Source organism: Notamacropus eugenii, chromosome 4, assembly GCF_028372415.1.
Source record: "Notamacropus eugenii isolate mMacEug1 chromosome 4, mMacEug1.pri_v2, whole genome shotgun sequence".
In the NCBI taxonomy this organism is placed as follows: Eukaryota; Metazoa; Chordata; class Mammalia; order Diprotodontia; family Macropodidae; genus Notamacropus; species Notamacropus eugenii.
Window position 1 is genome coordinate 82,472,422 of NC_092875.1, and position 18,391 is coordinate 82,490,812.

At 39.5% G+C, this 18,391-nt stretch overlaps 1 long non-coding RNA gene and 1 pseudogene across 1 annotated transcript; one reads left to right on the forward strand and one right to left on the reverse strand.

Annotated features, from left to right (window-relative positions):
* Positions 1-3,198: 3,198 nt before the first annotated feature.
* Positions 3,199-15,886, forward strand: LOC140500201 (uncharacterized). The gene is made up of 4 exons (XR_011965639.1): positions 3,199-3,401; positions 5,354-5,528; positions 10,049-10,280; positions 11,777-15,886. It is a non-coding gene; the product is annotated as an uncharacterized lncRNA (long non-coding RNA).
* Positions 6,031-6,692, reverse strand: LOC140500200 (pleckstrin homology domain-containing family B member 2 pseudogene; annotated as a pseudogene).
* Positions 15,887-18,391: the final 2,505 nt, after the last annotated feature.

An 18,391-nucleotide genomic window follows, 5' to 3' on the forward strand; every position in this document is an offset into this window, starting at 1 on the left:
GAACACAAAGAAGGCCAATGAGAAGAGATTATTCAGTGAAAATGTAGCCCAAAGCTCCTATTTGTTCATCTTTCAGAGGTGATATTTTATAAGCCATTAAAACATTTAATACCTATTTATTGTATCATCTCCAAAGAGTTTCTCCCTCCCTTTCTCCATTTTCTTCCCCATCATACCAAAAATATTTAAATAAAGTATTTCCTCTTAGTTGATTAGTTAGCATTTCTAATAAAATTTACATCAAAACCCTCCTTCTTTCAAGAGAATCCTTACAAAAAACCCTTTCCAAGAATGTCACTGTAAAAAAGACTCCCTTTTTCAAAAGCATCCTCTTCATGCAAATGGAACCATATTCCAGAGGGCCGCTTTGCAACTAAATACACTTATTCACGCAAGTTTTCCTCTCATATTCCCTCCAACAGTGACATTTCACAGGGCTAGCTATTGTGCTAATAGCCTAGCAACTGATTTTTTATATATTTTCCTAAGGAATTTGTTTTACCTAGAACTGACATATAATCATGGAAGGAATATCAACCTTTTCTAAAGCTTTAAGACTAAGAAATGACTTATGGTAGAATACATGGCTGCCAATATCTTGTGACTTTTCAGAGATACTGAAAGACCTCTCAACTCAAAATCCATACTCCTGTCAGCCAGCTAAAAGGTTCCAAATTTTTATCTTTCCAGAGTCACAGAATTAATATTGGAAGGAAAACCCAAAGTTCCTGCCAACTAATTCACAAAAATTAACTACAAAACGAATCTTCAACAATACTCCCAATCAATGGTCATCTCAATCCTTTAAAGATCAACACTATGGTGAAGATCACCCATGATGCCTTGAGAAATCCCATTGCATTTTGGACAGCCCTCACTCATTATTAAAATGTCTTTTCTTTGCATGGAATTGGAAACTCTTGACAATATATTCCTTAAGGTAAGTGGATGTTGTTTCTAGAAGATCCTGTTTATATGCAAGCATGTCTGGGGAAGGGTGAAATACACTAAGTGAGCTTAGTCGAGTTTCTCTGGTTTCTGGTTGTCCCTGAGGGGGATAGGGAAGGCTGTAAATGGGACATAGACCTGGTAAATTTTGATGTGATAGGGCTAGATCAGAGGGAGTGTCAAGGGGAAGAAACAAGGGGGAAAGAGGATGAATAACATCTGAGGATATGGTGCACATCCAGCAGTGCTCTTTTGGAAATGAAGGCATTGGAGCTAGGGGACCCAGCAGGTAAGGATGCAGAGCCTAGAGTCGGGAAGACATGAGTTCACAACCTCCTTCAGACATTTCCTAGGTGGGCTAACCTGCAAAAATTGCTTAACTTCAGTTTCTTTGTGTGTAAAATGGGGACAATGATTGCACCTACCTCACAGGGCTCTTATCAAAATCAAATGATGTAGCATGTACAATTCACTTTGCAAACTTTAAGCCCTATGTAAGTGGTTATTATTTTCTGTAGATAAAATGAATTTTCATAAATTAAATTCCCTTTTCATGTTTCCTTATTTGTCTTATTAATATCATTCAGATGTACCTTATCCTTGGTTTCAGTTTGTGAAAAATTCAAACTTGGTATCTTTGTGAGTAACACAAGTGCACTAGGGAAGCCACCTGTTTAAAGTAACCCTCCATTGTTACCTTTAGAAAGGAGGAAATTCCCACTAAATGGCTAGTTTGATAAGTCCTAGTTTCCTTTACAGTTTAAAGGGATCTTTCGGGGGCCTTTGATGGAAAAATTGTGACTGCACATTGAATCACCCTGCTCTCCAGTCCTTGGCTGCTGTCAACAGAGACTGGTACCCAAAGACCATCCCTACTAAATAACAATTGATATCAGATGCAGTCAGGTGTGGACAAGGCAGGTGAAGGAAGATTGGGGCCATGTTGTGTGGCTTTCATTCTGCTTTAATCACTGAGGTGCCACCTTGCTTAACCTGAGTCCTATCTGAAGGATTCAAAGCCTTGAAGGAAGGTAGCCAATAAGGAATCAAAGATTTTCTAATTATCCTAAGGGTATTTGAACATGGGTCCTGCTGGCCAACGTCGTGTACATGTGCGCTTGTTAGTAGAGAGACCTGAGTGTTCCAGTCTGGATTACCCTGTCCCCTCCCTCCACTTCTGTTTTCACATTTTATGAAGAGGTTCCCAAATGAGCACAGACTGCTGGCTAGAGGCTAATCCCTTATACTGAGGGCAGGGAGTATGTATTAATTACTCCTCACTTTGTTCATAGCCATTATCATCCATCCTACTGTCCTGGAATAAAACTATTCAGATAAACATTTTTTATCCATGTGCTACCCTTGAGTGTGAGTATGATGGATGGGGGTGAAGGGGTAGTTGAGTGTTATTGATCTGAAGTCTGCAGTACCCTGAACCAACAGAATCCAACCAAGTCCCCTTTTCAAATCTAACCACTGTGCCCAGATGGATGAAAAGTTCTTGCAGTGTGTGTGTGTCTATCTATGAGTCTTTTTCTATATATCTTGATGGGAAATAAGCACACTAATTCAGACATCCATAGTGCAAGCCCTTTAGGTAGATGAAAGTGACTCTACTTTACGTAGGCTTTAAGGTTGGAAAGCACCTTTCTGCCAGCAACCCTCTGAGGTGGGTAGCCTAAGTTTGCTGGTCCTCTTTTGGGTATTGTATTTAAGCGAGGTAAAGCTGTGCAAAATTGTCACCCTCACTCTTTTCTTTAGTCATCAAAGGCCTGTGGTAAGAACAAAGTCAACATGAGCAGGGATGACTAAGGAAGCAGTGGATGACCTTGGTGTTTCTAAATGAAGATCTTTCCCAGGACTCAGTTGAACTGAGGCCAGACCTAGGTCAAAAGGCAGACAAAAGATGACCTAATTGACCATTGACTATAACAAAAATATCAATCTGTGAGGGCTTAACTAATTTGCATGAGGGCAAAGGGGGAGGATAGGGAGCAGGCCCTCCCATAGTTAGAGCCAGAAGTGAAAAAGACCTCAGAAAAATATAAAATGCCAAACTGTTGTTGCCATGTGTTCAAAGGAAAATACCTTGTGCTCAATTATATTTGGAGGCAGTTGGCCTAAGTCAGGTGGCTACCTCCACTTCAAAGATTCTGATTCCAAGGCTTCAGGGATTGGTCAGTTTTCCCCTTATTATGTAAGCGTTGTCACTGGATACCATGAGAACACAAAGAGACCTGAGAGCTCAGAAAGGGTCTGCCTGAGTTTGAAGAGCACAGTCTTCAAAGGAACTAAGAAGGAAAAGAAGGCTTCCCTTGCGCTAGCCTTCCCCTTGTCCAGGAAGACCTTGGTCTTCCTAGTTGGGAGTGCTCCTGGCAGTTGTGTCTAGACTCTCATTGTGTCTGAGGGGACCCAAATAGGAACGTGGGACACCCTTGGTGGTCATCAGATGGGTGAGTTATCGACCCCACCATGAGGCCCTTAGAGCTGTGTCCTACGTCTCAGCTAGACTCACAAACAACTTATAGTACCTGGGTGGTCGGGGAGGTGAGGGAGGTGAGAGAGAAGCTGAATGATGAGACTAGGGAGAAGGTTAGAAGGCATAGAGGAGACTGTGAGGGAGATGTGAGGGAATTTCTTGTGCCCCAACTTGGCTGACTCATGGACATTGAAATATGCTTTGTTATTAATGTATTTATACCTTGTTAATTAATTACTTTAATCAGTTAATTTATTGATTTATTGATGTATTTATACCGTTTTTCTATTTTAAACAAAGGATCCATTTTCACCTCTACAGTGTAATATTATGCAATTGATTATAAAAAATAACTCACATGCTGTCCCTCCTTTACCCCACTTGTGCTGGATGAAGTTACATGTATATGTAAATTTAAGATTTCCAAACTCCTTTACACATATTATTTAATTCTAAACATAGCTTAATCTTTTTTTGCAACATTCAAAGCTGTTGAATTGAAAATATATCCCTTCAATTCAGAGTGCTTTAGAAGAGTCACATAAACTACATTGTTTAAATTGTTATTATTTTGGTATTCTTATTAAATACAGCTCAAAGCCTTAATGGCAATGACTTTAAAGTATTAAGTGATTATACAATCAGACCTCTTGTGACTTTTCCCGCCTCTGTCAAATACCAAGTAAGATGGCACTCATACATTTCTTGTCTGCTGAAGTAGACATCTGTAGTTAAAAAAGAAGGAAAGAAAAGGCCTATGGGAAGTGCCAAGAATCCAGGAGTTCATTATATAGTTGGTTTGGATTTCAATTTAATATGGAGTGTTAAGTTTCATCAGATATAGAAGTAGTAAACTAGAAGGAATCCATGATAGGTTATCAGTCATCCAAAAAATAAAACAGAATGCATATAACAAAGAATGGACTTAATGGGAATTATCATCACTACGTAGGGGACAAGGGAAAATCTCAAACTCTAAAACTGGTTTTAAATAAAAAACCCACATCATAGAAAATAGGGAAAGACATATATAAATTAGGACACAAGATAGGACTGTAGTTTTGTCTTATGCATGGCAGGCATTCAATAAATATTTCTTTAACAAATGAAGTAATGATCAAATCATCACATGGTCTTAGTTTTCTGGTGTGTTTTGGGTTTATAGATTTTGATTGTTTTGTTCTTGTACATAATTTCACTGAGTTCCAAAGAAACATACCCACAAATTGTAAGCTTTGGATGGGAATTAATGAGAACAAATGTGCCAGTCTACTTGTTCAAATAGAGGAGCTATCTTTCCACCCATAACCATGTGTATGTTCAATTGCTTCCATTCCTTTAACATAACTCTGGTTAATCATGACAGTGCAATCATCAGTGTTTTACATCTCTCAGAGAGAGATATCATCATTTTTAAAGTGTAACCTAAGATGATCTTGAGTTATTTCAATATTACAAACATGGCTCTCATCTTATGTCCTTGATACCTTAAGTATAGTTGTTTGAAGTATTAGGTTTTAAGTCAATCTCAATTAAAAGTTTAGGAAGAAGCAAAAATGCCTGAACTATGGATAATAGCAGAAACAAAAAATATGTGCAATCTACATATGAGGCAATCCCACCATTAAAAATTCTGGAATGACTGCTCACTAACAATGTACGTCTCATTGTTTCCTTGAGCCCCTGTTTCCCTCCTATTGCTTTCTCATTTTCAAATAAGTGTCGATTTGGAACATAAAACATTTTGGGTTTTCAAGTACAGGAAAGCAGATTTTATTAAATGATCCATGAGAAAAGATTATATCAAGGAGGGAAAAGTCATGTCTGTCATCTTTTAAATGCAAAGGTAGTATTGACTTTCAAAAAGAAAAACAAACACCAATCACTTCAGCCTCTAAACTGCTTTTACAACTCTCTGTGCTTCAGGATTATGTCAAAGAACAATCGGTTTCCAGTCCTGTTTACAAGTTTGTCCTGAATGGCAGCTCTTGACAAGAAACTTCTCAGTTCCAATCTCCAGGATTAAATAAATTCATTCACAACAAAGAAAATAGGACCACCAGGAGAGCACCACTGGATAATGATAGAGCCAACTGCAGAGGTACGTGGAGTGTTAGCACTGCCTTGGGTACTATTCTTTGGAGTGTGTGGTGCAAAAGGTCAGTATTGTTTTATGGTGCAGAATTTACCACCCTGCCATGCCAACAGCAACACCTAGATTGTTCCACAGTTAATTCTTAAGTTGTGAACTAGCAGTTGGATTATTTGAGCTTTTCCCTGCCAGAAATAATCAGATATTCAGGGGTCATTATATGAGCAGCATACTTCTAAGATGGTTGACAAAGCTATCTCTTATGCTCTGCATTGAAAACTGCAGGGATAATGTTCTTCAAAATGAATCAGCTCATGTAAGTCTTTCTTATACAACTAAGTTCTATAAAAGAGTTTGAAATGATCAAGTATCCTTTTAATTCATATTTCAAATGAATAGCACACTTACAATACTACCTTTTGAAATTTATACTGACTAATTATAATTAAGATGTCTTTAAAAGTACTATTGTAACTGTCATTAAAAATCTTGGTATTAAAAGAGGATATTATCAGAAGACCCAGAACAAAGATCCCAAGGCCATGCCAGTGGTGCCCCAGTCAGCATTCCCAGAGCCCGGTCTCCATCGTTATCCCAGTAATGCTTACAGACGATGACATGGTTGACAGGCTGCTGTACGTAAGGTCCTGGATATGGATACTGGTATGGTATCGCATAAACCTGCCCATTAGTAGGCATAGATAACTTGAGTTCCTGGAGGCTATGCACCATTATAATGACCATAGCCAAATACCTCTGCAGACCGTGTGGCATAAGCTGTACAAGGAGGAGGAGATGGAGCAACGGCAGTCTCATCATACATGACTGCTGAGCCAGCATAAGCTGTATTTGTTCTGGCATCCTGGAGTGCAAATTTCCATGCCAAGCAATCATCTTCACTTTGTGCACAAAGATTGATAGTTGTCCCATCAGGGAAAACAATTTGCAGTATGCGGTCTTTTGGCTAAGCCTCAGGAGCCTGAAAAATCATAGCACTCATTTTCCATTTGGATGTTGATGCAGTCAACCAGCATGTCAATCTTCTACATTCTACCTAGTCTGGTCATCCTAAGAGATTCGCTGCTCATCTGACCAGAGATCGAACCAGGTTTTTTTCCACCTCTTCAAGATTGTGCTTTGTCAAAGCAGCCAACCACTCTTCACAAATGCCATCCTTTCACCTTCTGGAGAATTCAGTTGGCCACGAAACTCAATGTGGGAGTCTGGTCAGAAGGACAGAATGACGGATGCACTTGCTCAGGCTCTTCCTACTGGACACTGGCTTAATCTTTTGAGGAAGAAATTCAAAGGGCCAAGGTATTCATTCGAATAAGTTTCAGTAGATGTGAACACTCAACCAAGTTTAAAAGCTTGTGAGACGTTAAGGGGCCACTTCATGGTGACATTTTTTCTCTAGTATTTTATTTGTCAATTGATTGGCATGTGTGGAAAGCTCTAGTCAATAGTCAATTAGTTTTGAATAATTATTTCCACACTGAAATTCATCTGGATTATACCAGCTGTTCTGTTGTGTGTCAACATGCCAATGATGTAGTATTGTGCATTTCATTTGAATATTGGATTCACCTCCTTTGGAGAATCAAGAGAAGAATGAAAAAGTAAACAGGAAAGAGATGTCATTAGGGACTTACAAAAATTGAACTGTTTACTTTCCTACATGGAAAAAATATCATAACCCTTGAGAGTTTTCTTAGTATTAAGATAGTTGGAGGGAATATTTTATATATACATACACACATGTGTGTATGTGTGTGTGTTGTGGTGGGTTTATATATATATGTTTAGGTGAGTACATACATACACATATATATATGTATATATGTACCAAGGTATATGTATGTAGTCATCAGATAAAGACCCACCTGAGAGGATGTGACTAGCAACCACCACAACACAAGGAGAACATGTGGAGCAATGTGTCTAGCAGACTCCATACTGAGCAGGAAACAGGCCAAATGAGAAGACATGAGTTATTCTGGAACATCACAAGTGTCAGCTGCCCCTCCACCTGGAACCCAGCACCACACGTGCCCTACAAGGTTGCCCTTTAGGTAGGATCCTCATAGATCCATCCTCTTCCCACTCACACTATGTCTATTTATGAGAGAATATGCCCTGCTTTGATTGTGGGGGGGGGGGGTGGGGAGCTATTGTGATTTTTCTTATCATGTGATTGAACTTCATGTCTTTCCCTTGAAATAGCTGTGTCCTCAGGGACAGCACATAACTTGAACATTACAGTCCTACACTACCAAACATGCAGTGCTCCCTTTCCTTTTCTTCTTCCCTCACTCACCCTCCCTTCTGTGCCCTGTCTCTCTGTTCCCTTATCCCCACACACGCTTCTTTGAGTGTCCTCTGAGTTCCCTTAAAGCCAGTCACCCGTTTTCTCACCAGAGTCTGAAGATACTGCGGTGCCACTGCTGGCTCCCGAGTGTGTTTTCAGACAGGAACCTTGTGCAGTAACAACACAGCATGAAATCTGAAGTGACCTGGGCTAGGTCACCTCCACTGGCAGCTTTACAGGCACTGGCTGGTGAGAAGAGTCACCTGAGGGACCTAAGCTCACTTCTGTTTTTAGATAGCACATTCACATTTAGTGTGCTGCCTGGGGGCTCATTAGGGAGTCAGTGTCCTAAACAAATAACCCTCTATTTATGGACCACAGGGTCATCTCTGCAGAACTGTTCTGTCTAGAGTCTGGAGATCAGGACTCAAACCAGCTCTCATTTACTTGGTGCAAGATTCACTTTTGTATTTCTTCTATGATTTTCCTTTCCTGTTTTCCTTTACATGCTTCTTTTGATTCTTTTCTTGGGAAGTCAGATTTTTCTGTACAGATCTGGTCTTTTCCTCAACATGAATGATTGAAAGTCATCTATATCATTGAATGACACTTTTTTCCCTTGAAGTATTATCCTCAGATTTGAGGGGTAGGTGATTCTTGGTTTCAATCCCAGTTCCTTTGACTTTTGAAATATCCCATTCCCTTCAATCCCTTAATGTTGAAGCTACCAGATGCTGTGTTATGCTGATTATATTTTCACACTACTCAAATTGTTTCTCTCTAGCTGCTTGCAGTATTTTCCCCTTGATCTGGAAACTCTGAAGTTTGGAATATTCCTAGGAGTATTTTTGAAATATTGAAATTATTGAAATATTGAAATATTCCTAGGAGTTTCTCTGTTTGGGTCTCCTTTGGGAGGTGATCACTGGATTCTTTCAATGTATATTTTGCCCTCTGATTATAGACCATCAGGGTAGTTTTCCTTGATAATTTCATGGAAAATAATATATAGATTCTTTTTGGATCATGGCTTTCAGGTAGTCCTATCATTTTAAAATTATTTCTCCTGGATCTATTTTCCAGATCAGTTGTTTTTCCAATGAGTTGTTTCACGTTATCTTCTATATTTTCAAACTTTTGGTTTTGTCTACTAACTGCTTGGTTTAACTCAAAGTCATTCATTTCCATGAACTCAATTCTTTCTTTCAAGACATTATTTTATTCAATGAACTTTTAAACCATCTCTTCCATTTGGCTAATTCTGCTTTTTAAAACCTCCTTCTCCTCAATGGCTTTTTAGATGTCTTTTCCCAATTGGGTTAGCCTCTTTTTAAAGCTGTTATTTTCCTCAACATTTTTTGTTTCTCCTTAAGCAAGCTGCTAAATTCTTTTTTAAGGTCTTCTATTGCCTGAGAGCAGTTTAAGTTCCCTTTGGAGGCAGAGGCCTTGACTTCCTCTGACAGTATGCCTTGTTCTTTCTCATCTGAAAGGATGGGGGTAGACACCTGTTCCTCAAGAAAGTAAGCTTTTATGGCCTTATTTTTGTTCCCTTTTTTGGGCATTTTCCCAGCCACTTACTTGACTTCAGAGTATCCTCTCCACTGCCACCTGGCCTCACGACCACCAAGCCAGCACTTGGGGACTGAGATTCAAATGAGCTGCTCCCAAGCCTAAGGGGCTTTGGGCAGGGGCAGGGCTGCTATTCAGTGTGAGATTAAGATCAGCTGCTCAAGTGGGGACAGGGCCACCACAGAGGGCTCATTTCCCTCAGGGGCTTTCTGATGAGACCTTCAATAATGGAGGCAGGCTGCTGCTTGCTTTGGGAACTCTGTCTGCTGCTGCCTCTCCTGCTGCCACCTGAGCAGGCCTGAGTTATGGGGAAACCATGTTCCCCTTTCGGCCAATCCAAAGGATCTGCTCATTGACATTTGACACTTGTGGGTTGAGGGATCTGGGGTGCTGCGGGACATTCTGTCCCTGAAGCCTGCTTGGATCTGCTACTTTCAGTGCTGGGTGGCCAAGGCCGGGCTGGGATCTGCTCCATTTTATGTAAAACTGACAATCATAGCCTTTACTAATGCTTTAAAACCAAGAACTAACTTATGGCAGAATACATACATACCAATATCCTGTGACTTTTAAGAGATGCTGAAAGACCTCTCAACTCAAATTCCATACTCCTGTCAGCCAGTTAAAAGATTTCAAACTTTTGTACTTCCAGATTCACAGAATCAGTATTGGAAAGAAAACCAAAAGTTCCTCTCAAATAATTGATATAACTCATCAGCCAAGAGACTATTCAACACCATCCTAATCAATGGTTATCTCAAACCTTTGAAGATCATCAATGTGGTGAAGATTCTGAGAAACCCATTGCATTTTGGTCAGCCCTCATTGTTAGAAAGTGTTTCCTTTGCATGGAGCTGGAAACGCTCTGCAATTTATTCCCTAAGGTAAGTGGATTTAGTTTCTGGAAGGCCATTTTTATATGCAAACATGTCTGGGGAAGGAGGGAATACATTAAGTGAGCTTAGTCGAGTTTCTCTGATTTCTGATTGTCCCTGAGTGGGACAGAGAAGTCTGTGATTGGGGCACAGATCTGATAAACTGTGATGTGAAAAGGTTGGGTCAAAGGAACGGAGAAGGGGAAGAAAAAGGAAGTTAAAAGGATAATTAATATGGGAGGATGTTGTGACAATCCAAAGCTGCTCTTTTGAAAATGAAGGGATGGCAGCTTGGTGGCCCAGAGGGAAAGGGTGCTGAGCCTAGAGTCAGGAAGACCTGAGTTCAGAGGTTGCCTCAGACATTTCCTAGCTGAGTTACCCTGGACAAATCACTTGACTTCAGTTTCCTTGTATGTAAAATAGGGACAATAATTGCACCTAACTCACAGGGCTGTTACCAAATCATTATGAAATGAGATAACATCTACAATGCACTTTGCAAACCATTAAGCCATATATAAATGGTAATTTATTATTTTCTCTACGTAAAATGAATTTTCGTACATTAACTCCTCTTTTCTTATTTGTCTTCTTAACATCATGCAGAAATACTTTGTCCTTGCTTCCCGTTAGTGAAGAATGATAAATTAACATCTTTGTGAGCAAACACGAGTGTACTCAGGAAGGCACCTGTTTAAAGAAACCCTGCATTGGTTCTTTAACAAAGCAGGAAATTCTCACTAAGTGGCTGGTTTGATAAGGCCTAGTTTCCTTTGAAGTTTATGGGAATCTTTAGGGGGCCTTTGATAGAAAAATCGTGACTGAACATTGAGTCAGCCTGCTCTCCAGTCCTCTGCTGCTGTCTACAGAGACTGGTACCAGAAGGCACTCCCTACTAAATAACAATTGATACAGATGCAGCCAGTTGTGGATTAGGCAGGTGAAGGAAGAATGGCGCCATGTTGTGTGGCTTTCATCAGGCTTTAATCACTCAACTGCTCGCTTGCTTACCCTGAGACCTATCTCTAGGGTTCAAAGCCTTGAAGGAAGGGAGAGAACAAAGAATCCATTGTTGTGTAATTAGGCTCAGAGTATCTGAATATTGGTCCTGGGGCCAATCTCCTGTGCAGGTGAGCTTCTTATTCTAGACCCTTGAGTGTTCCATTCTGGATTACTCTGACGTCTCCCTCCATTTATGTTTGAACATTTTGTGAACAGGTTCTCAAATGAGGAGAGGTTGTTGGCTAGTGGGGAATCACTTATACTGGTGGTAGGGAGTATATACCATTCAGTCCTAACTTTGTTCATAGCCATTATCATCCATCCAACTGCATAGGAATAAGATTATTCAGATATATAATTTTTATCCATGTGCTGCTTTTTAGTGTGGGTGTGATGGATGGGGCCAAGGTGGTTGGGGAGTTGAGTGTCATTGATTGGGAATGGGGCCATCTCAATAGATATATGGATACAACAATTACTATGTTCTTGTTTATCTGTGCTAGGCTCCATGCTATGCCTAAAGACTGATGGGGAAGAGAAAGCAGAAAAGAAAAAGGAAGAACAAAAGAAAAAAGGAAGGGTCATAAAAAGAACAAGAAAGAAGAAGAAGATAAGGAAAAGAAGGAAAAAGAAAAAGAAATGGAAGGAGAAAGCAGGGACTGGAAAGAGAGGAGGAGAGGATGAAAAAGTGGAGGAGAAAAGGGAAAAGAGGAAGAGGAATATAAGGAGAGAAAGATGAGGGAAAGGAGGATGGTGAGACGAAAAAGCAGGAGGACAGGAGGAGAAGGAAGAGGAGGAGGAGGAGAACAATCACCCCATCTACAGGAGAAGAACAAGGCCTGGCCAGTCACCTCCCATCAGGGGGAGGGGTTTGTGGCCTCCTGTTGGGACCAGCAGTTTAGCACTCAAGCAGCAGGACTGATTTGGTTTCTGGAGGTTTCCCCACCTGGCTTGGGACAGCCTTCCTTTTGTCCAGGAAGACCTTAGTCATTCCAGTTGGGAGTGGTTGTGGCAGTCGCCTCTACCCTCTCAGTGTATCTGAGGTGCGTCAGACTTCAACATGGGACACCCTTGGTGGTCATCAGATGGGTGAGTTATTGATCCCTCCATGATCTCCCCTAGAGTTGGGGCCTAGGTCTCAGCTAGACTCAGAAACAAACTTCAATACCTGGGTGGGGGGCAGGTTTGAGGATGAGAGTAGGGGGCAAGGTAGAAGGGATAGAGGAGATTGTAAGGTGGATGTGAGAGAAATTCTGGTGCCCTAACTTGGTTGACTTGTGGGTACTGAAACTTGTTTTGGTGTTAATGTATTTATACCCTGTTTTTCTATTTTAAATGAATGATCCATTTTCACCTCTACAATGTCATGTTAAGCAACTGATTATAAAAAATAACTCACATGCTCTTCCTACATTAATCCTACTAATCCTACTTGAGTTGACTGAAGTTACATTTATATAGAACTTTGAAAGTTTCAAAATTCTTTACACATATTATTGAATAATAACATTGCTTAGTCTTTTGAGGATGAAATTCAAAGTGCTTGGTGGTTAATTAGAAGAAGTTTCAGTAGATGTGAACCCTCAACCTAGTTTAAAAGCTTGTGAGCTGCTAAGGGGCCTCTTCATGGTGAGGTTTTGTCTCTGGGATGTTATTTTTCAATTGATTGGCATCTGTGGAAAGCTCAAGTCCATAGTGAAAACCTTCTCAATACTTTTTTCCACACTGATATTCTTCTTCATCATACCAGTTGTTCTGGGTGTGTCAACAGGCAAATTGCTCCTGTAGTACTGTTCATTTCATTTCAATATTGGGTTTCCTGTGCTTTGGAGATTCTATCATCTCTAAAGAGGTCCAGTGCTGGGGCTGGACAGGTGGTGTGTGTAGCAGGTGTCTAGTGACTAGGAGGAAGATATTGTTCAGCAAATCATGTTGTAGGCATTTTGGGGAGAATTTCAAATGAAGAATGAGACATATGAGTAAATATAGTATTAGTTAAACTTTATCAAACATTTGGGGATGTTTATCATCTACATGTACATCATCTGCAGTAATTGCTACTAATGAGAATGCTTGAAAACTATTCTACCATTTACTGCAATGAGAAGATGGCAAGGAAATACAATGACATCCATCTGAGAAAAGGAAATATCTGAGATCACATGAGAGGTTTCCTAAGAGAATCAACACTACCTTGACAGCTCCTGATTTAGGAACAGCCATATTATTTAGAGAGCATGACTCAAGAGTTATACCAGATGCAGGAAGTGGTGATGGCAAGCAAACTTTTCACCCAACAATCTGGAATATTGTGTCCACCACATTCCCAGGAACCAAGCTTCCAAAGTAGCAGATCAGAAATGAAGAGGGAATGAAAAGGATGTATTGAAAAAAAGAAGAGAGAAAAGACTTTAGATGGAGGGATGAAGAAGGCCAGAGACTGAATTTGGGGAGCTGAAATGTAGGAGAATTTGTGGAAAAATGGAAGGATGATTTGAGATGATGGAAGAAAGCTGGAAACCATCTAATGAGGACTGCAGATTGAGAAGGATCAATGAAAAATTCTCCAGAGGGGAGGAAAAAACTCAAGGAAATGTAGAAGGTATAGCAAATAAGAAAAGGAAAGTGAGACACATTGGTAAGGACAGAAGGAATAGAAAAGTTGGATAAATCTGCCTATCTGCTGCTTAGAGAACTCAGAGAAAATACTTAGGTGTGACTGTCAAGTTTTTAAGTGGCGAAAAACGAAAGTGAATCAACCAGTAAAGAAAACAGGGAACATGGAGGGAAGAGTTGTTAAAGGAGTAAATCTGTAAGAAAAGTTAACCTATAAATGTTGGGATTAGGTGATGAAGTAGATGGGGAGCTTGAGCTGGAGTCAGTATGACCTGAGTACAAATCCTACCCCAGAAAATGGCTAGCGATGTGCCCATGATCAAGTCACTTAAACTTTCTTAGTCTCAGTTTGCTCATCTGCAAAAGCTGAATAATATGTCCCACCTTGCAGAAATGTTACAAGGATCTAAAAATTTAATATTTTAATGCTTAATATACATACTAGCTGTAGAGCAGTAGTACTACTAGTAGTACCAGAAGTAGTAGTAGTGGTCGTAATTGTAGGAGTAGTAGTAGCAGCAATAGTAGTAGTAGGGGGAGTAGTAGTAATAGCAGCAGCAGCAGCGGGAGTAGTAGCAGTAGCAGTAGTAGTAGTAGTAGGAATAGTAGTAATTGTAGTAGTAGTAGTAACAGTAGTAGTAGAAGTAGTAGTAGGAGTAGGAGTAGTAATAGTAGTAGCATTAGCAGCAATAGTAGTAGTAGGAGTAATAGTAGGAGTAGTTATAGGAGGAGCAATACTAGTTGTAGCAGTAGTAATAGTAATAAAAGGAATAAACATGTAGAAGGAATACACATATAAAGCAAACAAAAAAAGTACATCTTATAAATAGAGTAAAGTAGTAATTAAATCAAAAAGCATGGAATATTACTTTGGTAACAAGGAAGATCAAAACATATAGCCAGAAGATAACAAAGTAAAAACTCCTACATCCAAAACCTCCAAGAGAAATATGATTGGTCACAGGCCCTGGAAGACCTAAAAAAGGATTTTGAAAATCAAGTAAGACAGACAGAAGAAAAATTGGGGAGAGAAATGAGAATGATGGAAGAAAATCATGTAAAATGAGTCAATAGCTTGCTAAAGGAGACACCCCAAAAATGGAAGACAATAACACCTTAAAACACCCAAATGGAAAAAGAGGTCCAAAAAGCAACTGAAGAGAAGACTATGGAAAACCAGAATTGGCCAAATGAAAAAGAGGTCCAAAAGCTCACTGATGAAAATAATTCCTTAAAAATTAGAATGGAACAGATTAAAGCTAATGACATTATAGAAAATCAAGAAATTGTAAAACAAAACCAAAAGAATGAAAAAATAGAAAACATTGTGAAATATATCACTGAAAAACAAATAACCTGTAAAATAGATTCAGGAGAGACAATTTAAAAATTATTGGACTACCTGAAAGTCGTGATTAAAAAAAAGAGCCTAGAAATCATCTTTCAGGAAATTATCAAGGGGAACTTCCCTGATATTCTAGAACCAGAAGGTAAAATAAATATTGAAAGAATCTACGTATGACCTCCTGAAAGAGATCCCCAAAAGAAAACTCCCAGGAATATTGTAGTCAAATTCCAGAGTTCCCAGGTAAAGAAAAGAATAATTCAAGCAGTCAGAAAATAAACAATTATAGTATTATGGAAATACTGTAAGGATAACACAAGAGTTAGGAGAGATGCTATAATGTACAAGCTACTAGATCTTGTGTTGACCTGATTGTATTTACACAATACTGGAATAGGATATTCCAGAGGTCAGAGAAACTCTAGAATTCAAACCAAGAATCACCTACCCAGCAAAACTGAGTATGCTATTTCAGGGGGAACAATGTATGTTCAATGAAAAGGAAAATTTGAGTTTCAAACACAAGAATCAAGAGAAGCATGAAAAGGTAAACAGGAAAGAGAAATCCTAAGGGGCTTTACAAAGTTGAACTGTTTAGATTCCTACATGGAAAGATATTTGCAACCCTTGATTTTTCTCACTATTAGGATAGTTGGAGGAAAAATTATATATATATATATATATATATATATATATATATATATATACATAATCACATCTATATGTAAATATGTTTATGTGTGTGGTGTGTGAATATGTATATGTATGTGTGTATACACACATACACAGTATATAGCCATCAGATAAAGACCCAACTCAGAGAAAATGACTATCAGCCATAGCAAGATCAATGGAGAACTTGTGCAACAATGTATCCAACAGACCCCATACTTAGCAGAAACAGGGACATTGAGAAGACATTAATTTTGCTGGAACATCACAAGGGTGAGCTGCCCCTCCACATGGAATCCAGCCCCACACTTTCCCTACAAGTTTGCCCTTTAGGTGGAATCCTTACATATCCCTCCTCTTCCCACTCATGGTGTATCTATTTATGAGAGAACATGCCCTGGTTTTATTGGGGGGGGGGGGACAAGTGTGACTTTTCTTACCATGTGATTTAATTTAATGCCTTTCCCTTGAAATATTTGTGTCTTCAGGGAAAGCACACACCCTGAATATTGCAGTCCTGTACTACCAAATATGCAGTCCTCCCTTTCTTTTTCCTCTCCCCTCCTCCTCCCTCCTCCCCCTGCCTGTCTCTCCATCCCTTTAGCCCCACACCCCACTTTTGGCGTCTCCTCTGAGTTCCGTTAAAGCCAGTCATCCATTTTTCCGTAGTTTCAATTAAGGGGTCACTGGGTTTCCTTTCACCTACGAAATTCTACGATGCTCCCTTGACAATACCTGTTCATGCCAATGAGCCTGTCAACACAATATTTTGAGAAGTAAATTAAGGAAAGAGATGGTCACGGTCTGGGGTCAACCTACCTTACCCAGGAACTTTGAGTCTGTTAGTATATGTCATTGAAGTAAAGCCACATTGACAGAGAACTGAGGTGGAGAAATGTAGGAGGTTAATCTAAATGCTCAGGGACTAGTTTTTGATCTTGTGTAATTTCTGAAAATGGAGCTTCACAAAATTGTGTTGTTGGAATGCTTGCAGGAGTGAGATGGACAATTAGAGAGCTTTTCTGGAGAATACACAGGAATCTCTGCTTAGTTCATCAGGGCTTTTCTGCATGAGGGAGAAGGTGCTTCTGACTGTGTTACATGTGCAAAGGTGCTTCAGGAGGTGGGACTCAAAGATGAGTGACTGTGGAGGAGACAAATGTATTTCTCCAAAGAGGTGCCATTTCATTATCAATGTGTTCCATCATATGGTAGTGGTGAAAAGCACTAGTTTACTTAAAATAGAAAAGCAGTTGAATTGGCATTCAGGGACTCTTCCTCACTTATTAGCAGCAAATGCTACATGGATGGCTCTTTTAGTAAGTCAGAGGGGACTTCAAGCAATGACAAAACCAACTATACACCATACACAAACGGAGAAAGAATAACAATAGTGAGGATAATAATAACTCCCATTTATGTAGCAATTAACTCTGTGCCAGGCACAATGCTGGGCACTTCAGGAGCAGTTTATAATTACTTCATGTGATTCCCACACCTGGGGGAGTAGCTGCTATTATCAACCCCATTGAACAGTTAAGGCAATAAAGGAAGAATTACTTGTCCAGGATCAAAGACAAGACAGGATGGTCTTGGAAATATGTTAGTGTTAAGTACGAAGGGAGGCAACTAATTTTTTAAGTAAATTTATGAATACATATTCATGGAAAACTTTGGCTTCCCTCAGGAACTTCCAGGGGAGGCAGTATAGCACAATGGTCTCTGGAGCAAGAAAATCTGAGTTCAGATTCTGCCAGTAAAACACACTAGACAGCTAACTTCACCTTCCAATTTTCTGGGCAATATTTATGACCATAAATTGCTGGATAATTGCTGAGCTCCTGACTGGCTGAAATTTTCTCACTGTGTGGTCCCTAATCAGCTACCATGAAAGAAATCCATACTCAAACAAAATGCAGCCTCATAACTTTGAGAACTAATATAATGAATACTCAAATGATGAGAAACACTTATTCTTATGTATTCATATACTTGTACCTTATTCCGACACAAGATTTTTCTGATTAAAACAATAGGAACTTTAAGGTATTTAATATACGTATGTCTACATAAGTACACCTGTGAAATTCATTGGTTCAGTACTTGGAAATGAATTTACCTACCTCTAATTACTTCTAGTAAATATGTTTGTGTGTATATAACAAATCATCAGTTTCATTTCCCCACACTTTGGATTAAGCACCACTATGTGCTAGACACTGTGCTAACTTCTTAACCAGTATTTCCTTTGATCCTCACCACAACTGTAGGAGATAGGTTTTATTATTTTCATTTACTGTGCCTTGCCCAGCACACACAAGGAAAGTGCCTGAGGACAGGTTTGAACTCCGTCTTGACTCCAGATCAGCTGCCACCTAGTTGCCCTCATTTAATAGGAAGGTAGTTTTAAGAAATAAGAAGGAAAGATCTCTTTATATTCTCCCCCTTTTGCTAGAAATGGGTGGGGAGAAGAATTTCACTCTTA